This window comes from Eucalyptus grandis, chromosome 2 (assembly GCF_016545825.1).
Source record: "Eucalyptus grandis isolate ANBG69807.140 chromosome 2, ASM1654582v1, whole genome shotgun sequence".
NCBI classification, from domain to species: domain Eukaryota; kingdom Viridiplantae; phylum Streptophyta; class Magnoliopsida; order Myrtales; family Myrtaceae; genus Eucalyptus; species Eucalyptus grandis.
Genome location: NC_052613.1, coordinates 28,236,917 through 28,263,202, shown reverse-complemented (window position 1 = coordinate 28,263,202; position 26,286 = coordinate 28,236,917). Strand labels below are relative to the sequence as shown.

The 26,286-nt window shown below is 39.3% G+C and overlaps 1 pseudogene; it reads right to left on the bottom strand.

Annotated features, from left to right (window-relative positions):
* Positions 1–16: 16 nt before the first annotated feature.
* Positions 17–20,919, bottom strand: LOC104435026 (annotated as a pseudogene).
* Positions 20,920–26,286: the final 5,367 nt, after the last annotated feature.

Here is a 26,286-nt window from a genome sequence, read left to right as displayed (position 1 = left end):
CTCGAATGTCACAAAAACCTATTCACTTTATTTGGCTAGTTTTGAGGATTATACAACTAGATTTTACACTGTGATACTAACAGAGAATTATGATGTCACCTTCTCTGGAAGTTCAAGTGCCCTATACAGTATGCGAAAAGAGTTGCTAGAACAACAGGAAAGGTGACAAGGACAATCGCCGCAACGTACAATTGATCATGGTGAAATCCGAAATAATCCTTCAAGAAGGCCACCACGGTTTTAGTTTCTCCGAATGCCGATATGTTCTTATCAATATTTCCATACTGCGAAGTTAGCATACCGTTAAGTGCCCATGATGTTGGACACATAGTATAACCAGATCCACCATTTTGGAATTCTCTGCCACAGTGATAGTAGAACACTATTAATTCCCGAAGCACTAAATTTTGAGATGTAGGAAATAGTTTTACTTAGTAGTTGCTGATACATGCATAAGATATCTATATCTTGTAAGATTCATGAACTTCATAATCTGGTACTCCACATATACAAAGAAAAGAAAAGGGACAAAATGTTTGTGCAAAGAGCTAAGAAAAAAAATTAGATAAAACTATGGTCAATGACACAGATGGCTTACCGGTTTTGGGATCAAAAACCCAGCAAAAATATTGAAATTTGCATAGAAGGCAGATTGTAGAATTGCAGCCACCGTGAAATTTGGTGTCAGGGACACGAGCAGCATTCCAAGGTAATTGTATGACAGCAATGAGCAGAACATGACATAGAAGTACCAGAAAATCTTGTATGCTGACCCGAAATAACCAATCATCGGATAGGTGATGATCACAAATATAATTGCTTGAGCTAGCACATATGGTATCTCAACAACAACCTGTGAAATCAGCATAGCACTACAATCTGATTAAATTGTTTTACTTCTTTTTATATGTCTTATAACATGTTGAGAATTTGGAATATTCAATTGACCTACATTTGTGCATCTGTTAAGAAGGTTGAATCCTAACTACTACATTAACCAACTCAATCAGCTTCCAAGATTTCTATACCTGTGCTAGTGAAAAAGCCCATGAAGAGTACATCCCTGCAAATCTCTCACGATACATGACGGTCCGTTCCATAGCAATATACTGTAGTACTGATGAGCAATTGTTTATGCCCAAGAAGATAACGGCTATATACATCGAACCAATTGCATTGAATAAGTTCTGCTGATTGTTTCTATCAACAAGAGGATATGGCGTCAGGAGATATTCCAGCCTCTTAACCATACCAGATCATAAAATAAAAAAAGTAAGAAAATATATGATTTTATATGACTGAATATATGCTAGTTAATTGTGCCAATCGATGCAACTTTTATAACTGAAAAACCCAGCCAAACAATTGCCACCCTAGAAGGTGTGCACTTTGCTTTACTTCTTCCTTGTTGAAGATTAGATGCTAAAAAGATGAGAGAAGTGTTAGTTCAGTTAGCCAGATGGAGACCTTAGATCATCTCAATAAGCTTGTGCTCCAAAACTCCAGCAGACTCAAGTCTCAAATTAACCGAGAGGGATAGTTACTCACAATTTCTTCCCTTGCTTCCAGAACAGTACCCCAAACAGAAAAGACGCGGCAATTGTGTAAAGGATACGCATCAAGTTGTAAGGAGGACTTCTCCAATAGGACAAGCACTGCTTCAAAGACATGATTTGAATTGTCCCCACCTGTTCTGCGAGAATTGGGAGGCGAAGTGCAAGTCACTACTACCGGGAGGTGGAGTGCTCCACTTGTTTACAAGTTCTTTGTTGGTCCTGGAAGCGAAAACAACAAAAGGTTGATCAAAATGGATTTTTTCAATGAATCGATCAAACTTCACATCTGTTAACTGAGGAGATCGGAGCAGGAACACCGGTTAAGTCTGAAGACAACTAGAGACACTGGAAGGCAAGGTCAAGATACAGCAGACAAAGCTGTGGGTTATCATATATATGGTGTTAGAATATTTAAATAATAACCATGCCTTCATCAAACAGCTAAAGCTTTTAGAACAGTTAGCAGTAGTTCTACAAAATCTTACCTAGAATCACAGCTGGAGCTACTGAGTTTGAATCTTTCCAGGCCCCAATTGCCTCCCCAATTAAATTTCCACACTTACTACTAGACAAAAAAGACTAGACTAACCACGTCTTCACCTAACGACTTAAGCTTCTCACACGTGATATGGCATATCAGCTCCCTTAGTCTAAAATCTTAAGACTCCAGGAGCTTATACAGCCCGAAGGAAAAGACCAAAGAAACCATTGCCGTATGTCGACTATTATCAAGCATGCACACTGTTATTGGGCACTCAATAGTAGTAGAGGATGAACTTACTCATATAATGTCGATTCTCTGTATATTAGAGCAAAATCAATCCCAAGTTCAGCTTCAGCTGAGGTAGAAGTCACTTCTAGCATCCATGTAGCTGGATTGTAGTTGCTCTTAATCTTTGGCACCCTGGAATACTCTGTCCAACAGAAGTTGTTTGTTGGAGCTATTAATTATTAGCAGTTGTTTTGATAAGAATTATGTAGTCAAATTACAAGAAATGGAAGCAATTCTCAAATCTTTGTGTTAGGGCATCAAACTGACCTCGAAGTATTTTATAATTTTGCTTGAGTTATGTCCCAAGGGTCCTGAGTAAATCAGCCGTCCACCAGTTTTTAATAAAACCAACTGCTCAGAGAGAGAGAGAGAGAGAGAGAGAGATTAGGCCTTCCAATATCTAACCAGAAGTACTAAAATATTTTACACAAGAAATTACCGGCTAAGATGTGGCTTTTTTTAATAGTTTCTTCAATCAAAATGAAATGAAAAAATAGGATTCTGCTCATAGTGATTTAAGAGCTACCATTATTTAATGAAATTAAAATAAGATTCTGCTCTAGTGATTCGATACTGTTATCTTCACTTGTGATCCATATGAAACCTATTCATCTAATCGTTCTAGCATGCTGGAAGAAAGCCAACTGATGGACATAGTGTGTGTGTATACATATATAGATTAACACGCTTTACCTCATCAAAGGCCTCAAATATGTCAATGTTGGGTTGGTGGATGGTGCAAACTATTGTTCTTCCTGTATCAACTATGTTCCTCACTGCTCGCATGACAATCGCAGCAGCTCTAGCATCAAGTCCTGTTGTAGGCTCATCCATAGAGATTATGGAAGGATTTGCAACAAGCTCCACAGAGATTGTGAGTCGTTTTCGTTGCTCTGTGGATAGACCACTAATGCCAGGTATGCCCACTAAAGAATCTTTTATTCCATCAAGCTCAATTGTCTCCAAGACTTCATTAACAAATTCCTACACAGGCAATTCATGATTGTCCTGATGGTAGCTCAACAAAGCAAATTATCAGAAGCCAGGACTGTAATCTTACCATTTTACATTTTGAGTCAATCTGAGGATCCAAACGAAGCCATGCGGAAAATATGACAGATTCTTCCACTGTGATTTGTGCGGTATGTATGTCTGTTTGCTCACAGTAACCGGAGATTCTTGCAAATGTTTCTTGAACCTTGGGATAACTACCAACTTTATTTCTCCTTCAATATAGCCGGTAGTTTTTCTCCCACAAAGGACATCCATAAGAGTAGTTTTCCCAGCTCCGCTCACACCCATCAACGCGGTAAGAATACCAGGTCTGAATGCGCCTATGATATCAGAGAGAAGTTGCAGTCTTTTCTGTGCAAATCCTTGTTCTCTCATTTCCTGAGAAACTCGAAGAGGGAGAATGTAGTGAGAAGAGACATCATCATTTATTGGATCTGAAAGGTTCAATCTTGCAACTTCAGGAGGAAAGAGGAGTTCCAGGTTACCACAGGGGTGTCTATGTAGTACTGCAGATTGTTAAAAACGAGCGTCAACGGTGTGAAAGGTAACACCATCCTGCCTGTTTGAAATAAAGAAGCTGGTTTAATAATTTTAAAGGAACATCAAAAATAATAATTGCGTGACTATAATTGGGCGAGGAAGAATTTCGGACTCGACCATTTTTTGTTTGCATAGGTTCAGCAGCAACTTTCTTTGTCTCTTCATGCTTTATGCTGTCATGAGAATCTTCAGTTTCACGACTATGCAAGTACTTCTCACGTGAAATGATAGCACGTGATGATCCTGGAGCTGTAAGTTTTAAAGTGATTCATGAACACCCTTGGCACTATTGCTGCAAAAGTGAGGTCCAGATGCAGAAATGAACTTACGCTTCAAGAAACTTAAGGCCAAAGTGAAACCGATGTTGAACAGTAAAGTAAATCCCAATAAGGCACCGATTGATACCCAAAAGAAATACCCATCAAAGTTTAGTCCTCGGCTTTCAAGGGTTGCACTCCCTACTGTAGTGTTTGATGACAATATCTGTGAATATACGTTTAACAGTAAGAACTAATCCACTTGCATAAAAAGATGAAGAGAAAGTTAGTTAAATCAATGATTCATTTAAGCAAAAACAAGTTAAAATGCATGGAGAAATGCAGAGGATGTTAGTTTTTCCTATGGATTACAAAATTGTACCCACTTTTGAGGATATTTTGTTTTCTGAAAGAATACGAGTACCCAAATACTTGTCTCGTGGATATTATCATTAATCCAGTAATTGTGTTGTATCGAAGTCAAGTAACTGGAAGCTATAACATCAAGAGATGCACTGATCTTAGGCAAGAAGGTAGCACAGAGAAATTACAAGAATGAGACCATAGGACATAAAGATTGTCAACATCTTTTGTTAAGTGAAGCCCTCAGATTTATAAACAGATGGACTTGTGTCTTGCCCGCATACTCAGAGCACCACAAACAAAAGAACATTGAAATAGCCAAGCCAGTTTAGCTAACCAAGAGTGCTAGCATGTCAAAATACTTTCCTAGATAAAAGTGCTTAAGCACTTCTGCAACTTAAGGAACTACAGGAGCCAAATACTTGTTCTCACTTCTACAAGGCCCTCACCTTTTGCCATCGTGGAGCATCAAATTCATTGACAGAAAGTCCAATTTCTCCATATGTCATTGGAGAGACCCAGAAACCCCACTTCAACCAAGCAGGCATAGAGGCTGCAGCGACAAAGTGAAATATTAAGCCACACTTATTCATCCAAGATCAAACCAAATAGAAATTCTACCATCCTTACATTCTGGGATGATGAAACCACCAAATAGCATCAAAATCAGTAATGCAACACTACCAGCTAAGTTGGAGGCAACCATAGTTTGAAAGATTGAGGCAAGAAAACGGAACAAGGATACTGAGGACAAGTGCACAGAGAAAAGAAGTAATAGTTGGCGGAAGAACCTGCATAAATAAGCAGAAAACAATAGAAGCACTGGCTTACTTGTAAAATGGTAGTAAAACTTACAGATGACATTGAAATGTAAAAAGAAGGTTATGGAGGTGAGGTAATGAAAGGTCCTAAACTGAAGAACTCTCACGTTAAGACTTACCTCCCTACTTCAGGACTGTATCCAATCACATAATATGTGAGATGTCAAACCACAGATTCCAGCAGTGAAAGAGGAAGTTTCAGTATAGATGCTGGAATTGCATAAGCCCAAGCAGGGTAAAAGTACAGCTCCTTTTGTTTATAGAAGGCTTCTAGCCTTGAAACGGTCATTGCTGATTCCGGAAGTCCATCAACGAGGAGTATGACTAGCGCATAATATGAGAGCCCATATAGTAGTTGGCATGAAAAACATCTATTCCCATCCGAGTCCGCAAGAATACAGTCATCGTGATAAATGCAATGAAAATGAGCTGTATGATGCAAATGGCAATAGTCAACTTCAAGGTCCTTTTTGAAATTAGAATCAGGGAGATAGATTAAAAATTAGATTATAATAGGCATGAACGTTGAAAGTGATATACATCATAAAAGCTGCTAGAGATGTATGAGAGTTTAGTTTGACCTGTACTGATTTGAAAGCATAGATGAAAGAATTTCTCCTCATGAGAAGAAGTTCCCTCGCCATACATGCTCTCAGAAGTTCCAATCTGGACAGAGAGTATACATTAAAAGAAACAGCATTTTTGTGGATTTTGGACCTATCAAATGTGTCCAAAAGCTCCTGATCTAGCTTCATCCCACAATAAGATTCCTTGAACTTTTTACAGAACATATTGACTGACATATAGCTATAAGGTAGCTCAGGACGCTGCCAATATTGTGCTTGGTCTTTTCTTGATATAACCTGCATATCAGCGGGCAACGTAATAAATGGTCAACCAAGGTAGCTAACTTGCAGTGCACAATCTGCTGAGTGTTTGCTACCTCTTGGAGGAAATCGGCAACCCCTTTTCTTTCAGGACACCTGAATCCACAGTCCTCAAAAAACTTGAGAGCTTGGTCACGAGGGCCTTGGTACACGATTTTCCTTCAGCCATCAGAATAAAGGTCATCAAACAGATCAAATGTTTCTGGGGCAGGCTGAAGAAGCGAAACCAGTATAGTGGCATCTGTCAAATGTGCTAGTTGCTGAAGACAAGAAACAATCTGAAAGGCCGTCGAACTGTCCAAGCCATTCGTTATCTCGTCCATGAATAGAGCTTTATTTGGGCCAACAATCATCTCCGCTGTACAATTTTTACCAGAAAGTTGACTTCGCAGATAAGATTTTGGAAACTTAAGTAGCCAAGCTAGGAAATGATAGTAAAACATCGTTTCACTTCAATCACATAGAATTTTATTCTTGATGAGATTTGCTGCATTCTGTGTTTCTACTACCTGTAGTCAATCTTTCTTTTGACCACCTGAGATTCCTCTTCTCATGGGATTTCCAACCAACGTGTCTGCACAGATATCCAGCCCTAGGATCTGCAAAGAAGTTGAAGAAATAAAGACGGAAGTTTCTGCTTAAATATTTGATTTACAGCAAATTAATTAACTGTCGACTCAGTCAAAGAGCTTACTTTTTAAAATGTAGTCCGTCTGAAGAGTTCTTTTAAGTCCTTTGAGAGCAATTGCCTGGTAAACGAGACATGATTATTGTGGACAAAAGTTCTGGAAGTGGCCAATATTTCCTTTTATCATAACGAGCTCACATTGGATTGGTTGGACACATCAAGTACCCCCATCAATCCAATAGATCAAGTGAGACACAAGCCCAAGACTGGGTGGGTGGCCCCAACATGGTTCGTTTGAACAAGTTGTGTGGGGACTCAAACCTGTGTTTTTCGCCTATGCTACGCACACTATTCCGTCCCTTAAGCCTATGCCATGGTCTTAACGAGTGGAGAGTATTTGGCCGATGGGAGCATATTTGTCCATTTCCTTTATTATTTTATGTATGGAAACAATAATGGTGATATAGTAGTTTTGGCCTCTTGGCTTCATTATAAATAGATGGCTTGGAGTCACATTTACCTAATCAAGCATTCAGTTCAATTTTTTTTTTCTCTCAACATAATATCAAAGCCAGTGCTATTTCTTTCGTAAATGTGCGTGGTCAAATTCGACATGAATATGCATAGACCTAAATACTCTTTTTATTCATGTAGTCTCCTCCACCTAACAGCTTAAGCTTTTGAGTTGGACTTTTTAACTTGTTATTTATGTTTAAGTGGAATCTGTGACTATTAACTGCACTAGTTGCACCACACTCAAAGTAGAACTTCTAGTAACCTGGCTAAGAAACAATCTAATGCAAATGTTACATCCCAGCCATCCCAGTTTTCAAAGATTGTTTCCTCGGCAGAGAAGGAATAGAAGAGCTCAGAAACTCACTGTTACCCACCACTTAACTGTTGAAATTACATTTTAATGCAGAAAAATCAGTTTATATCCTCTTTTATATGATACAGCACAAAAGTCCCGAATTTGTCTTCCAGAAAAACAACCAAACTATGATTTACAGCTCTTCGCCTTCTAGGAATAATTCAATGCTGAGATTCGAATCGGCTTTTTTCCAGTAACAGAACAGGAGACTCACATTGTACCTTATAATGGGTAGAGAGAAAAAAGTTCGAGATTGTCACTAAGGTACCTTCATGTAAGTATCTGTATCAGGATCTGGAACAATTCCTGCTTCCTTCTCCCTTCTGCTGATCTCCATCATGATATCTTAGCAACCAGAAAAACCAAGAAGACCATCATTTAACACAGATTCCAAGTGACAGATCCAAAACCACTTTGAAGGATGTTAGGGGTACAAAGGTAAATTGGTCTTTAGGAATTTTAGGGTTTATTTTGACATGTATATATTAAACTTAATTGAATAGTACTAAATCAGTTTTTTCTTCACAAAGGATATTCACCTTCTCGGCTTCCAACACCCTGACAACGGGCAGAGAAGTCCAGTGTTTCCCTCACGGTCATTTCTGGAATGTGCAGATCATATTGGCTTATGTAAGCAGACGTTTTTGGGGGATGAACTTGTGTCTTGTGGCCATTATATGATATTTCTCCAGTGACCTGTCAGATAAGAGAGGGAAAAGGAGAGAATATTAAACTCAAAGACAGATTAATAAGAGATTCCAGATGCTTTGACAGTACTCAATTCACTTAGTTCGAACTTCAAGTTCTGTGCAATTAACCATAGACTAGAGAATAGTTCTGTTCCAATTAGCTACAAAATGCAAAGAAGACAAATGCACACAATATTATCTCTCACTTCTCAGCACCCTCCAAGCACTTTCATCAAATAGAATAGCACAATATGCCTCAGTGTTGACTTCATGAAAACTCGCTGAGTCCATGTCTGCTAGGATGTTGATGTTGATTTTTTATATAAAGAACTTGGATGAGCATGCGTTCCCTTGAGCATGATTCTGTCTCAGTTTACATGTCATTTGTAAACCATACATGCGGTAAGTTGGTATTGCCTTTAAGCCTAGTGCAGTTTGAGATAGAAGTTCTTAAGCATAGAGCGAGCATAAAACCTTGAGTGATTTGCTTAGGATCCCTGAAAGAGCCTTTAGAAAGGAAGTTTTCCCACATCCAGGTGGTCCAAGCAGTAGAGTCATTCTGTGGCAAGAAAAGGCACAATGAATATTATGTACTTTTCTATCATCAAGCTTGTGCTGCTCTCTTAAAACTGTTAGGACAATAATCTTCTTGAATTGCAGGTGTAATAATGAGATTGGTAATACGTGAGATAGCTAGTACGAGTACCTAGAGGGGGTGAATAGGTATACAAAAAAAAAAAATTTCTCGATGTTTGCACGATATTTAAACAATTAGAGACTTTGCAACAGTTGAAAATTCAATCGCAAGACGAGTAAGGGAAAGAGAGAATTGAACACTCGGTTTATAGTGGTTCGGCTTGATTCAAGCCTACGTCCACTCTTTCGCGACCGATGCCCGATTGGCTGGATTCCACTATGATCAAAGAGATGTTACGGTGTTGATCTTCCTTGATTTCTAGGTGTAGATGATCTACCACACTTGCTCAAGGCGTCACCAAGTATAAACACTCTCGGTATACAATTTCGCTCGGTCTCAACTAACAATCAAAGGATCTTCGAGACTCTGGAATTTTTCTATCGATCACACACTTAAAACAACTAGAACGTCTTCCTTTTATACTCCTTCATGCCATCATAGCCGTTGGCACTTACCAAAGGAATTCCTCCAATCTACCCGTTGGACGGAATCAATCAAGAAGATCATCCGAGCTATATAAGGAATCGATGATAGCCCATCAATCTGTTCGCCCATACAATCGGGATCTCGGTTTCCAAGAATAGAATAATCCAAGATTATTTCGTCGACCATCGGATCTTCAATCGTTCTTAGATAAGATATAAAGAATCGAAATGATTATCCAACCAAAGAATCTATCCCAGAGGATAGGATCAAATCCTCAATCATAAACCTCGACTTTGGATTTCCTTCAACACTGGATTAGAAAGACATCGGTGAGAATAACTTTGAGTCTTGAGTCTTGAGTCTTGAGTCTTGAGTCTTGAGATAACGAAGTCTTGAGACTATAAAATCTTGAGACTTTAACTATCGATATCCAGACTTAGGCGATAGAAATGTTTTGTCGGCTTCAAAATATTACTGGAAAGATTTCTCCAACAATCTCCCCCTTTTTGATGGTGACAAAACTTTCTTGAAGATTTGAACAACTTTGACCTGCAAAACATTTCTCAAGCAATATGGCTAACTCATAAAGATTAATAAACAACCGGACTCGCATCCACAGACAAATTGGTTAGTCTTTCATGAGTAATACCATGTAACAATACTTGATATAAATGCAACCAGTCAAGCATCAAAATCCACAACCAATTCAGTCTAACACTCAAGTTCAAGTTCTCAAGTCATACTCAAAAATAAACATAACCACAAAAGTCAAATAAATAATGTTTGTTCAAATTGGTTCTCCCCTTTTTGTCATCATTAAAAAGAGGGTGAGAAAGGAGTCATGTCTGCTTGGGAATGCGCACGATCTGGAAATCCCCAATGGGTGGACTACTCCTTGAGCTTCTTCGAGATCTTCTCGCAGATGAGCTACCTCTTCTCTCTTGGCATTGGCTTGAAGTTGTAGAGCGAGGTCTTTGTATTTTTCTTCCGAGAGGCTGAAGATGCTTGTCCAGCATGCTTCAAGACTTGGATTTCACAATCCGAATATATATCTGGTTACGCATTTCCGAAGAATATTCATGATACTACGAAGATCTACGAGAATCATCCGTCGTATGTGCGGCATTGGCTTTCTCGGATGGTGTGTGTGCGAACGATGGCGCTTACGAACGGTCTTGCAGATTTGGAATCGTCGTATCATCTTCTTCGAGCAATTGAGAGACTGAGCTTCTTCGGGTCTTACGGAGATTTTCTTTGATCTTCGGCGCATGAGGTGGAGACCTCTCTTGCTCGCTAACTCCCCTGTCTCTAGGACATCGAAAGGGGAAGAGTGATGATCAATCTCTTGATTTCCCTTCTCTCAGTTGCTCAGCTCCCGGTGATCTTTTACTTCTTCTTTTTCTTCCTCAACTTCTTTCTCCTTCTCTCTCTGTTCTTCTTCTTCTACGCTCTGCTGAAGTTACGTCGAATAAGACACGAACGTCTTGTTCTTGTCGGTCTTTGGAATAGTGGGATCTTCATCATCTTCATCTTCATCCTCATCCTCCAGGATAAGAGTTCTTTTCCTCTTTTTCGAAGAAGCACTAAATGCCTTCTTTCCTTTTCCTTTTGAAGCAGACTGGACTGGAGATTTCACTTTTGAATTTCTCCATTGCCTTAGAAAGTTCTTGCAGACGCATCTTCATTAACATTTTCAACCCTACCACCATCTTATCACACGGTCGAACACAAAAAGTATGTGGCGGTTCAATATTCGGATGTCGAAGATCTTGGTCACCCAGAGACCGGGATAAGGCAATTGTCCTTTGTCTTTTGACACGGTTACGTACATATGGAAAAGAATAGTGTGCGGGAGAGAGAACTTCCGTCTGAGTTGATCGCATACATCAACTTTGCTTCGAAAAGAGACACGAAGTCTTTGAAGTAGACTTAGGTCTTAGACAATTGATCACAATCTTGTGAAGCACAATGTTGATAGCGTTCATTCTTGAATAGATAATTTTCTTATCTACATCCCTATCTTTGACAAGATCCGAGTAGTTCGAGCGGGTGAGACTTTAATTGGGAGATAGCGTCCCGTTCAACTCCAACTATGTACGCAACATATTCACATCTACCACATAGACTTTGTCTCGAACAACTGAATGAAATTCTATTCGCATCCAAAAGCTAAGATTTGAATAGAAATAAGCGGTCGATGATCATACCCGTCACGTAGAGTCGGAGCGAAAAGTCTCAAGTTGAAGCAAATTCAACTTCTCTCTTAGGTTCAAGTTGATGGAATCCGGGGAAGTCAAAATCGACACTTCTAGGGTTGATTACCCCTCTTTTCAACAGGCGTAATACACTTTTTCTTGATCCTTGGATTTAAACAAATCCATCCGATTTCCTTTCGCCTTTGCCGCCACACCCATTCTAGGTTCAAATTCAAGGAACATTTTGTCATCATCATTCGCGTCAATCGGATTTTGTCACGGCATACGAGGATCTCTTGGAATGTTCGCAAGAGCTTCCTCTGCTTTTCCTTTTGGGGCAATTCCCCATTCCTCCATTTTCTTCGAAAAGATACTCATTCCCATAATTTTTGTCCTTAAGGAAGTCATCTATGTAGTTCAATGGAGTACACGTGCTTTTCAATGCACAATAAAGTTTATACAAAAAGGAAGGCTTTTGAACTCTTCTTGGTCGGCATCCTCGATTATCTCTTCTTCCAGTTATGACTTTCACTTTGTGGGGCGGGAGATGCTGAATGACGTGGAGGAGAGCGAATCGGACTTTGTCGGCGACCGGATAAGTCTTCTTCCTCGGTGAGATCGAAATGAGTCGGTCCCTTCTTCATTCTTTGTGGTCCCTGTTCGCGATTCTTGATGATTTCCTTGAAGACGACATCTTTCTTTGTCTATTGGAGGATTCCTTCACTTGCTTTCCCAAGAAAAATGACCACTTTCTCGACGATGAACAAAGAGTAGAAACAATATCGAGAGAAGAGTGCTTTTTAGGGTTTGAAGATTTGGGGAAAGAAAAACGTATATATATATATAACTTAGTTTTTGAAAAGGGAAGTTCAATCGGTGCAATGGAAAGTGAACGATTACTTCTTTTCAAAATCTATAACTGCCAAAATTATTAAACAAAAGATCGTACCTTTTCGACTAAATGACAATTAGTACCTTTTAGAAGAAATACAACTTACGGTCTTTATCCACGAATGTACGAGTCTCGGGACTTAGAGTCTAAGAGATCGAGTCTTTAGAGTTGGTGAGTCTCTAGACTTTAACTTCTTCAAGCTTCAAAATGTTGAGTCTTGAGCGGATAAAGTCAAACGATTCTTCTCCAAAGGCTTTGTGAATATGTCTCGCTAGTTGACTTTTTGAATCAACAAATTGAATCGAGATTTCTCCATTTTGAATATGATCTCTAATAAAGTGATGTCGAATCTCAATATGCTTTGCTCTTGAATGAAGGATTGGATTTTTGGTGAGATTTATAGCACTCGGTGTTGTCACATCGATTTCGTGCATGAGTCTTCAATGCCAAAGTCTTGTAGGCTGTTGTTTTATCCATAGAATTTGCGAATGACTTCAAGAGCTACATACTCTGCTTGTTGTTGAAAGAGCTACGGTGCTTTGTTTCCTCGAAACCAAGACACCGTTCTGTTTCCAAGTAGTTGACAAGTTCCAAGTGCTCTTTCTATCGATTCCGCAACCGCCGAATCTGCATCCGAGTATCCTAGAAGATTAAAGTCTCCCTTCTTTGGATACCAAAGACCGATGCTTGAAGATGAAGCAACGTATTTGATAATTCGTTTCACGGCCTTTGAGATGTGATTCTCTAGGATCTGATTGAAACCTAGCACGAGATACAAACACTAAACAAAATATCGGGGTCTAGAAGCGGTAAGATAAAAAGTGAACCGATCATGCTTCGTACGGCTTTTGATCTATTTTCTTCCCTTCTTCATCCTTGTCTATCTTACGAGAACATGACATTGGTATGTCGATCTTTTTGCATTTTTCCAATCCAAATCTTTTGACAAGATCATTCGCATATTTTTCTTGATGGATGAAAGTTCCTTCCTTCATTTGTTTCACTTGGAGTCCAAGAAAGAATGTTAATTCTCCCATCATACTCATTTCAAATTCATCCCGCATAGACTTAGAAAATTTCTTGCAAAGACTTTCATTAGAAGATCCAAAAATAATGTCATCAACATATATTTGAGCAAGTAAAAGTTTTTGTTTTCCTTTTTGATAAACAAAGTAGTATCTACTTTACCTTTGACAAAACCATTTTGTAATAAAAACTTACTTAATCTGTCGTACCAAGCTCGAGGTGCTTGCTTTAGACCATACGAGCCTTTTCGGTCGAAGGCGAGTCGGCTTCTTTGGGTCTTCAAATCCAGGGCGGTTGTTCCACATAAACTTCCTCATGGATAAATCCATTTAGGAAAGCACTTTTGACGTCCATTTGGAATAACCTGAAATTTTTGTAACAAGCAAACGCAAGTAATAGACGAATAGCTTCTAACCTTGCAACGGGTGCGTAAGTCTCGTCATAGTCTATTCCTTCTTCTTGCGTATACCCTTTGGCCACGAGCCTTGCTTTGTTTCGTACGACTTTTCCTTTTTCGTTCATTTTGTTCTGAATACCCATTTGGTTCCAATACTTGTTTTACCTTTTGGTTTAGATGTCAATTCCCGGACATCATTGATGTTGAAGCTTGTCTAAGCTCTTCTTGCATAGCTTCGATCCAGCTTTCATCGGATAAAGCTTCTTCTATGCTTTTTGGTTCAATTTCGGAGATGAGAGCCACGACACTAGATTCTTCATGCCTTTTTGATGCAGTGCGGATTCCTTCATTAAGTTCGCCAATAATAAGATCTTTGGGATGACTGGATTTGTGTTTCCGGTTGCCGGGTTGATGATCTCTTTCTTTATTTGATTCTCCATGAGCGTCTTGATGATGGACTTCCCGAGAATCTGAGATGCTTCTTGAGATGTAGACATTTGAAGATCTAGAGCGGATTCGGTCTCATCGTGCGAGTCCGGCTGGATTCATCTTACCGAGTCTTGGAATTTGACATTCATTGATTCTTCCACGAGGCTGGCTTTTTTATTGTAGACTCTGTAGGCTTTGCTTGATGTAGAATATCCAAGGAAGATGCCTTCATCGATCTTTCTTCAAACTTACCAACTCGATCATTTGCATTTTTCAAAATAAAGCATTTGCAACCGAACACATGAAAGTATGAAACAATAGGCTTCTTACCTTTGAACAATTCATAGGGGTTTTATCAAGAATAGGTCTTAAAAAGACTCTATTTATAATATAGCAAGGTTGAAACACTTCAGCCCAAAATCGTGAAGAAATTTTACTTTCAATTAAAAGTGTTCTAGCCATTTCTTGAAGAGATCTATTCTTTCTTTCCACAACTCCATTTTGCTCTGGAGTATACGGAGAGGAGAACATGTGATTAACACCAGATTTATCACGGAATCTCGTAAAATCTTGATTTTCAAATTCACTTCCATGATCTGTTCTTATACTAGAAATAGCACATCCTTTTTCATTTTGAACCTTTTTAGCAAACTTTTCAAAGTACGAAAAGGTTTCTGATTTGTTTGCTAGAAAATATACCCAGGTAAAACGAGAGTAATCATCTACAATTACTAGACAATATTTCTTACCTCCAATGCTCGGGTTCTTGTTGGTCGAAGAGATCCATATGAAGCAAGCGTATTACATGATTAGTAGATACATGATTTATTTGTTTAAATGAATTTCTTACCTGCTTTCCCAGAATGCATGGAGTACATAAGTCGAGACTTTTGGTATGGCGGTTTAGGTAGACCTCTAACAAGCTGCTTTGAAGAGATTTTGGCTAATTGCTTCTTGTTGATATGGCCAAGCTTTCTATGCCATAGAATTGCTTCATCTTGAATTGAAATTAAGCATTGTTCTTCATTTGGCTTTACATCAAGGAGGTAGATGTTTCCATGCCTTCGACCCATGAAAGGCGAGTCGAATCTTTGCTAATTCCGAACAAATGCCTTCTTGAAAGAAGATCTTGTAACCGTATCACACAATTGGCTAATCTTGAGTAGATTGTAGTTGAGTCCTTCCACTAGAGAGACATTGCTTATTGTGAGATTTCCAATTTTCGCAATTCCGAATCCCACAATACTTCCTTTGCTATTTCCTCCGAATGAAACTTTTCCACCATTCACTTTAATAAGCTTTATGAAACACTCTGAGTCTCCTGTCATGTGTCTTGAACATCCGCTGTCAAGATACCACTTTACCTTCTTTTTGACAAAGACCTGCATTAAAAAAAGAGTCTCAAGCTTTCTTTGGTACCCAAATTTTCTTGGGTCCTTTCGTGTTAGTAGGATAAGCATTATTAGGCCATACTCTCTTCACGAGGCTTCCAAACCATAGGACACTCTTTTTCAAAATGATCTGACTGTTACACTTAGAACACCTTAAAGCATTTCGACCTACGGGCTTTACAAAGACTTTTTGAAATGATTTTTATAAGCCTCTCTCGATGGTCTTTTCTTAATTCTTTCTTTTACTTTTGGAAAATCAATCAAAGGGATTGTTTCTTCTGTCATACCTAGACCCGACTTATTAAAGTAAGGTCTTTGGATTGAAAGAACTTTTTCAAGTTTTTCGGACCCTATTGAAAATTTCTTTGAAATATTTGATAAATCAGTTTTTAAGAAAGCATTTTCTTTTGAAAGATTGTCTTCACTCTCTTTAAGAGTAGAAACATTCAAGTCTAAATTTTTACCTTTTCTTCTAAAATGATTTCCTTTTGTTTTAAAAATGAGTTTTCCTTTTTAAGTTCGGAAATCCTTTTAAGAGAAGTCTTAAGACTAAAACATAACTCATTAATATATTTAGAGACTTTGACAGGGATTTTATAATTACTTACCTCAAATTCACCATGCGAGTCGATCCAGTCCGAGTCCGTTGCGCCATTAGACACGGGTTGGCATATTCCTCATCACTCTCTTCACACTCTGTATCGCTCCGGGTTTCGGCTTTAAGAGCTTTTCGAAATTTCTCAGCTTTTCCTCTTTTCTTTTTCGAAGAGGACGGTTGGGTCGATGTGTCCCTTCTTTTTACATTCGAAGCAAACTACTTCTTTGTTTGGTTCCTCATCATCAACGGACTTGGTCTGCTGTCTACGAGAATTTTGTTTCCTTGGGATAAACCTTCTGCCTTTTCTATTCAGTTTTCTGAATCTTCTTATCATGAGGGCGAGCTCCTCATCATTCATATCATCTTCAGAATCTGCATCATCGGAATCATCATTTGATTTTAGTGCAATAGATTTCTTACCTCTTGGATCTTCGTCTTCATTAATTCGTTCCACTTCGTAAGATCAAGAGTTCCAATCGGTTCGTCTCTGAGATAATGGCATGATTCTTTGCGTCTCTCTTATTGAAGTCTTTATATGATTCCAATCCTTGGAGAGTCCACGTAGAAGCTTGTTCACCTTCATGGGATCAGAAATTTTTGTCCTTGGTTCTCAAGACCATTGACAATATCTCGTAAAACGACTAAACATGTCGGTTATAGATTCTCTGGTTTCATTTTGAAGGATTCATATTGACCAAGAAGAATGTTAATTCTGGTCTCCTTCACTCGATGTTCCTTCATAAGTGATATGTAACCTTGTCCCAGGACTTCTTTTGCTGTGACACAAGAAGATATTCTGTTATATTCAGTTGGTGACAAAGCACAATATAAAGAATAAATTGCTTTAGCATCAAGTGCTTGTCTCTTGTTTATTTCTTCTTGAGACATTCCATTGGTTTCAACGGTTTCTTTTCCTCTTTCGGTGTTTGATGCAGCAGCAATAGTGATTCCTTTTTCCACTACGTCCCATTCCGGAGGATCCTTTGATCGTAGGAAAGCTTTCATCTTGTTCTTCCGGATGTTGTAATCCTTTCCATCGAAGTAGGGAGGTCTGGTATTGCTTTGCCCTCCATCGGCCCGGTGCTAGCATACTAGCCATGGATCTTTTACTCAAGTAAAACACTTCAAACAAAGTAAGAACACGAGGCTCGATACCAATTGAGATAGCTAGTACGAGTACCTAGAGGGGGTGAATAGGTATACAAAAAAAATTTCTCGATGTTTGCACGATATTTAAACAATTAGAGACTTTGCAACAGTTGAAAATTCAATCGCAAGACTGAGTAAGGGAAAGAGAGAATTGAACACTCAGTTTATAGTGGTTCGGCTTGATTCAAGCCTACGTCCACTCTTACGCACCGACAGCCGATTGGCTGGATTCCACTATGATCAAAGAGATGTTACGGTGTTGATCTTCCTTGATTTCTAGGTGTAGATGATCTACCACACTTGCTCAAGGCGTCACCAAGTATAAACACTCTCGGTATACAATTTCGCTCGAGTCTCAACTAACAATCAAAGGATCTTCGGACTCTGGAATTTTTCTATCGATCACACACTTAAAACAACTAGAACGTCTTCCTTTTATACTCCTTCATGCCATCATAGCCGTTGGCACTTACCAAAGGAATTCCTCCAATCTACCCGTTGGACGGAATCAATCAAGAAGATCATCCGAGCTATATAAGGAATCGATGATAGCCCATCAATCTGTTCGCCCATACAATCGGGATCTCGGTTTCCAAGAATAGAATAATCCAAGATTATTTCGTCGACCATCGGATCTTCAATCGTTCTTAGATAAGATATAAAGAATCCGAAATGATTATCCAACCAAAGAATCTATCCCGAGAGGATAGGATCAAATCCTCAATCATAAACCTCGACTTTGGATTTCCTTCAACCTTTGGATTAGAAAGACGCATCGTGAGAATAACTTTGAGTCTTGAGTCTTGAGTCTTGAGTCTTGAGTCTTGAGATAACGAGTCTTGAGACTATAAAATCTTGAGACTTTAACTATCGATATCCGACTTAGGCGATAGAAATGTTTTGTCGACTTCAAAATATTCTGGAAAGATTTCTCCAACAATACGTCAGATAACCATTCCCATTAAAAGGTAGGTTATGCTAGCAAGCTTCTCAAACTTCATAAAACTTTCCACTGTGGGCAAGTATGATGCGAATTGCCAAAGTTTGGCGCTCCTCTCAAATATAAAGAATCAGCCAATGCTCACAAACTTCATCACTTGCTACGAAGTGGGTGATGAGGTTATGCTCAAGTTTGGAAAAGTTCATTGTAAAAGCTAAGTAATTAGCCTTTTACAACCTACATCAAGTCTGGATATTAATTTGAGTGTAGGTGATGCAAACAATTGCAGCTAGAAGTGAATGAAATAGTTATTTTTTTTTGGTAACTGAGGACTCCACCATGGGCCCCCGTGCCTGGACAGCACCTAAAGGACCGGGCCCCTGTACCTTGGGAGAGACTAGCACATGACCCCACCACCATGGCCCCCTCCTTAAGATGCTAGCACCTGGAGATTCGAACTTGCGACCTCGATAATGAGGAGCAAGCTCTGAACCATCACAACTACCTACTGGTGGGTGAAGTGAATGAAATAGTTGAAGACACTAAGACTGCCTAAAGATGAAGGGTGAGGCACAATTTCCCAGAGATGATGGGATTGGAAGAGCTGTAACAGGATAACAAACCTTCCAGGCTTTATAATTCCACCGACATCCTTAATGATGCTTATTTTGGCCTTACGTGACTCTGAACCTGGCATTGCAGGAATACCCTGGACAAGATGTTAAATTTACTTGAATTAGTAAATTGTTAGGAAGCACCAACCATTTAAGGTAAATTGACATGATGCCAAAAACATCTGTTGAAATTTTTCTGCAACACAACGGTGAGGATTAGTTCAGTCTTACGACAGACTAAAGTATTACAGGATGAGTGTTACAGCAGCAGAAGGATGAAAGAATGGGCATGGGAACAAAAAAGCAGTGTTTGGCAAATCAGAACATAGAGATGTACATGGTTTTGCCGCACTTCCAAAATATAGCCTCTAATTGGCAATAGTATATTTGAAGAAACGTGAGAAATTATCGGTAACACTTAATCTCTTCAAGAAGGACAAGCTCCTTCTTAGCCTGATTTTTTTCTCAAAAAATAAAAGAAAGAACATGCATCTGTACACAAAGAAAAACCAAATTCCAGATGACAGGAGTTAAAGAACTTACAAATATATTTGCCGATGGCATAGAAATACATGTTGGAAAGCAGTTCACATGAAATAAATTCAATCTTTAATATTTAGCCGCCTGTTCAAAAGTGGGGAAAGGCAAGAATTCCTACAATCTACTCCACAAGAAAGATACTTACAGTAGTACTGTAATCGACCCCAAAAAAAAAAAAAAAAAAAAAGTGCTCACAGGAAGCATGCTCTTTAGGGAATTCCAGAGAGTAGGCAGGGGCTTTCCTTGAACTATCTCACAATCTGCTTCAATACATAAATTCAGATAACTCACTTCTACGGTGGGCAATTTGACACCAACCCTGTCAAAGACAGTTTGACAGCAATTATTTCCTTACTACATGAAAAATAACACCCATGGGATGAGTTTGAGGAAGTAAACGAGGAAAGAAAAAAGCAAGAAGAAAGCAAAACCTCATTCAAATAAGTTGGCCAACATGGGCAGGCATGATGTGGCCTCTTACCAAGATCAAATAGAAGCATGTATATTGGAACACATTTTATGAACAGAAGTGTTTTCATCTGTTAATGAACTTTTGGGGTCTCATGCTGCTTAGGTCTGCACAAATCTTTTATGCAGCCACAGGTTTAATGTATCCAGGTAGCTCCATAGCCATTCGACTTTCTGAATATAGATGCAACTCCCATTATCAAGAGGAGAAGAATTAGCTTACTTTTCCGTTCTGTCTCTGATCTTGCGCAACAAATTAAGGTTGTCATTCTCGACATGCCTGATGAGCTTCTCTACGAAAAAATGACGTTCCAATGCACCAAGCGTGGAAACATCAACCACTTTCTTTCCTTTATCATCAACTGCCCTTCCATCGATCTCACACTCAAACAGAGACGACTTCAACCGCTCAAAAGTTGGTAACCTCTCAATGGCAGCCCATTGGAGATCATATTCATCATTGGTATCATCTTTTGTTGTGCTTATAGCCAAAGTGCTTCGAAAACTCGATCCCTGAAGCCGAAATGATGATCTCAGGCTCCTTTCTAGCTCTGATAACTCATTTCTAATGGAATCTATACCATCTGATTCTGTTCCAATTAGCTCAGCCATATGTGAGAGTGTAGGCACAAATGTCAACTCCGAAGAAAAACTAGAATGCTATATATGCTTATACGTATATATAGACCAACGGTACTGGTATCAAATGAAGATAATTATGAATATGTATAGACCCACGGTACTGGTATCAAATGAAGATGAAGCAATCAAATACGCCATTCATAAGGTTGCTGCCTGAGGAACGTGGAACTGATAAAGTAGATTCATTTTTTGTGGCCGGCAGGGGTCAGTCAATCATTCCTGCATGACGAACGTTGAACTGATAAAGTAACTCATTTTTTATGGCCTGCAGGGGTCAGTTAATCATTGCTGCACGAGGAATGTTGAACTGATAAAGTAACTCATTTTTTGTGGCCGGCAGGGGAAGTAAGAGATATGTCAATTAATTAAGTTTATATAAGCCCGCAAACAACGGATTTGGCACAGTATGTTGCCTTTTCAAGTAACTGAAAGTAGGAAGTTGACTTCCATACTCTAGAAACTTGTCTTCTCACTCTTCCAATCATAGCATGCGACCACTGAGTAGTTTAGGCTGGTATATGGCGCATGCTTCTCTCACGTCTTACGTCTCTTCCCTTCCCTTGGTCAAATAGGCAATACTTCCCCAAATAATGAACCAAGCTCAAGATATCTAAGGCAATCCCTCTTTTGGAATGAATTAGCAACGTTCAACTTTGTTCATTAGGCTTCTCGTGAAAAAGTGAATATAGAAATAAAATAACTCAGGCATCAATGTGGTGCAATCGGTGTGATCTGTTCATAAAACTGCATCACAAAAGAATAACATTATATGCATACGGAAGCAGCTCTGTTCGACGTCATTGCCTCTATGCCCTTATCAAGTTAACTGTATTTGTGCCTCCACACCACAGATTCATTTCAAGAGTGTTTAACTCGCACCCGTATTTTCACCCAGCACCAATTAAACATGAGTCACCGATTTGATCCACGACATAGCAAAATCATGTAGAGACTTCAAGGCTAAGGCAATGGCATTAGATGGTAGAACTTAGCAACTAAGAATAGCAAGGCACAACCGCAGATTACCTTGAGAGAGTAGGGGAAAATTTTGATTTGAACCCAATAACACGGCGCAGACATCAGCAAGTTGTGGAATATAGAGTAGTATACCAGAAGAAAGGCTAAAATATCTAACATCGAGATCCAATCTTGCGAATTACGGAATTTAAGAATGCCAATCACTAATGTCTTTGACATTCTATGAACCCAAATTCCAAATACTAATAAAATACCAAAAGAAAGTGGCACAATATTTATAGTCCAGGTCTTATTCAGCGAGTCAGGGAATATAAGGATGCCAATCAGCCATGACTTTGACATTCTATGAGCCCAAACACATATGGAATATGCCTCATTCTTAAACCGTGACAGGTCAAATATGCTCGTCTGAAAAGCGGGGTATGTCCAAGAAGCTGCATAGTTGGCACAATCCGACCTCTGGCCCCTCAGAGGGGGACGTGGGAATAGGTTAGATTTATGGGTACTTGACCATGGGAGCTCCCTCATGATATGTATCCCAAAAGATGTCCCTACTTCATCTTTCAGGATCAACCATATGAGTTTGCTCAATCATGGTCATGAGCTCTCCCAATTTTGTATCTCACATAACAACAGTAGTTGTCATGACTCTACCTCGACGTCACAACACATCTTGATCAACAATTTTAAGGTCGAAAGAAAACCGGACGTAAATGTGAATTTAAAGGTACTCTTACCATGGTAGCCCTTACAATAGCATACTCATCCATAAGGATGGCGTCACTTCATCCGTTAGGAGATTTTCGTATCAAATATGCTAAACCATGGTGAGTCTTTTCAAGACCCATATCCCTTATGACATATTCATTTATTATTCACAAGTTATTTACGACAACTTAGATGAAAGTTAGGAGTCGCCACTAACATCATTTTTAGGGGCTGGCTAGAAAAACCAATCAAGGGTTAGGAGTGGTCCCTCAATGCAACCAAATATTTTAAGATTTGGGGACTTGGGTTATACAAAAATGTCTATTACTGCCCTTTTTGGTACTTAACAGTTTGTCATATTTCCTAAGGTGTCCATGCTTGTTTTTTTTTTTTTTTGGTTACTTTTTCTTGCCAATGAAAAAAACTAACTAGATGATCATACGTGGATGGTCAATTTCATGTTATTCAATTTCTATTAAAAGAAGAAAAAAAATCAATTGAAATTTAAGGAAGGTGCAATAAGTACATCCAAAAACAATTAAAGAAAGTAGTAGATCTAAAATACAATCCTAAAAGGAAAGTAAGTCAAAAGAAAGAACCCCGCGACTTGCCGGGCATTTATACAACACGAGGCAACTTGAAACATATATTGGGGAATAATTAGTACAAGGTTAGATTGGACATCACTATCCATCGTCTTCACATCTTGGGGATTACAACCTCCATGGACCTATTCTAAGCCTAATCTAATACTAAGACTAGGTACTAAAAATGTGAAAGAAAAAATCATCATTACAAATGTGACATCCTGATTTTCTATTCTGTTTTCGATTGAATATGGTAGGCTTTTCCTCTAAGCTAATCACTCATGAGATAACTAATCTATCTGATGAAGCCGTTAAGAAATCTAAACACAATAAACTTGAGAATTCGACCAGAAAACGATTGCTCGACCGTGCTAATCTACAAGAGTCAATACGGCACCATCAAAATCGATCAGAGGCCGGAGATAGGTCGGTTCAACAAAGGCATGTGATTAAAGTGTGGGTGGTTCCACCAAATTACAAAATTCTTATCAAACGACACTAGACTGATTTTTTCCGTCATTTCTGTATCAGGTATCCATATTTGAAATCTCGAGATTTCCACAATAACTGAGAGTCGCCAATGAGTCAAAGATGTACAATGTAGCTCGAAAATAATTGACCACGGGTCAAATGCGCTAAAAATTCCTAAAAGCTATCCGGTAGGTTAGATTACACTAAAATCGCGTTCGGTTGAAATTAACCACGAAATTGAACCCAATTTCATAAATTAAAAGTTTTATCTTGTCACGATTTATTTTAGGCATGTCGACTCATCCTCCGAAGATTTTTTTCTGCAAACCCGAGTTTTTGGCGAAAATTCAAAGTTTGGCGAAATTGGACTGAGAAATTAAGAGGATCGTTTTTAGCGCACTTTCGGCCGTCAAGTTGGATTCATTGGTGAGGAAAATCATGAATTTGATGAAGATGCCTTGGCTGGAATTTTTGGGCACCAATTGAGATTAAATTGGAGAGGAATTGAAGTGATTTGGAGGGAAATGTCACAAATTCATAGCCATGGGGGCAGCAACCTTTTGGACCCCTTGGAAGGCTTGGTGGGGAAGCTTTAGAGAGGATAGAGCTGCTGCGGATATGGCTGAACAAGGTGGGGCATCCACTTGAGTAATTTGGATACTTTTTGAAAGCTTTGGAGGTCATTTGGGTCCCCCATTCCAACTGCAGCCTTCTTCCTCTTTCTTGTTCTCCTTTCTCCATTATTGTAGTGTTGTGAGCTCAAGAAAACTAGAGGAAGCCAGCCAAGAGCCAACAGTAGCCCGCCAACCACTCCTCCGCTCGCCGTCCAAGCAGTCACTACCGCCCGCCAACCTCCCGTCGTCACACCTGCCCCTGCTCATGTCCCTAATCGCCGTCCCAAAGTCCCGAGCCGTTGAGCCCTCTGTCCAGTAGTCGTTGACCGTCCACCCGAGCCGTCGTCACTCCCGCCATTGCCGCCCGCTATAGCCGCTACCGTCCCGCCTGGCCATTCTAGCCCATCCAAGCCGCTCGACCTGTCCCTCTCGGCCCAAGAGCAAAAGCCGAGTCTTAGCCCAAGTTGAGAATTTGTGAGCCTTTTCCGGACCTATCCGGACCTCCCTTAGCGTCGCTCTTGGCTTGAGTGTTGCTTGTCATAGCGTTGTCGTCACCATGAACTCACCGGCTCGCTAATTCAGTGAGTTTACTTGCTAAACCTTGCTTATGAGGTTAATTATGCTTAGTAGGTAATTAGATTAGCTTAAGTATGATTTAGGTGGTTGGTTTAGTTTAATTAGTGATTTAGTTGGTTAATTAGGATTGTTAGGTGGTTAGATTAGATTATTTAAGGGTTAATTAGATTGTAGTATTTAATTTGTATGGTGCATTATTTTTCTAGGCCCGTTTAGGTGGTTAAATTAGTTTTTAGGCTCAAGTATATATTTATTGATTTAATTTGCATTTATTTAATTACTTTTGTAATTTATTTAATTATTTAATTTCGAAAATTATACCGGATAGCCAATGGCCGTATTTTCTTGCTGATTGTAGTGGTGTGCTTAGTTTATGTAATTGATTGTTAGATTGTGCAATTGAGTGATGATTATGACTTTGAGTATTTATTTCAAAATTTCAAAATTTTGGTATTTAATTAGAAAATACCGGGTGTCGGGTTTTGACACCAAAAATGCTTTTAAAAAAGAATGATATCAATTTTTCTAGTTCGATATGACCATGTACCCATACACAATTATTTTCACCGGGTGTTTTTAATATGAAGAAAATAGGCCAAACACATTATCTTAATTGAGACATGTGATTGCAAAGCACAATATCCTTGGCCAGAATTGAATGATCGCATGACGGTTATGAAAACCCGTCATTGATGTGCATCGAGTGGACGATGCCCCTTTATGGGATGCCCTAACAATGAATGTCAGATCACGGTAGAGGTCGGACCGAAGCTCCTTCGGGAATGCCATGCCCGATGTGCATTGGGTGGACAATGCCTAGCTACGCCAGAAAACCGATATGCGACGGGTAGAACTACCTGTGCAGCTAATAATCAATTAGAATGTGTGATTGATTGAGATAGACGCGCCTGATTATGGAACAAAATTATGTGGCACGAAATGAGATGTGTCATAACGATTTAGCCTCATAATCATGACCCATGTAATTGACTGTGATGCGAGTGAGATGTTCCAATTGATGGGTGTGTATATATTATATGCATTTGTGATATGAATTGTACTAACGTACAGAAATGAATTGAGGCGATGTGAGTCTTATATGATATGTGGTTAGACTACCTCTAGGCGTATTTCCTTCATAATCAGGGTTTAGAGTGTAAACTCGCTAAAACATTGTCTCACCCTGTCGTAGGCTTAACTTTTCAGGTCCTTAGATGGCAATTCATTTAGTACATTTTGGACAGCCTCGAGGGTTTAGCAAGCAGAGCACCTTCTTCCCTATCCCCGGGACTCCTTGGCTCTATGTGCTCATTGTGTCTACGATTTTAGTGGATGAGGACCTACCAAAGTTTGTACCTCATCGATTCAGAATGTAGTTTCGTCATGGGTTTGACGAAGAATGAGAGGGTCCCTTGGATGGGTTCGACGCACCCACTATTGAGGGTGAGGAGATCGTTGGTCCCCTGGACACCGATATCCCCGATGGTGTAGTAGTAGACCTGGAACCCCAGAGATCTCGGAGGTCTCGATTGAGGAGTCTTGTGTCTAGG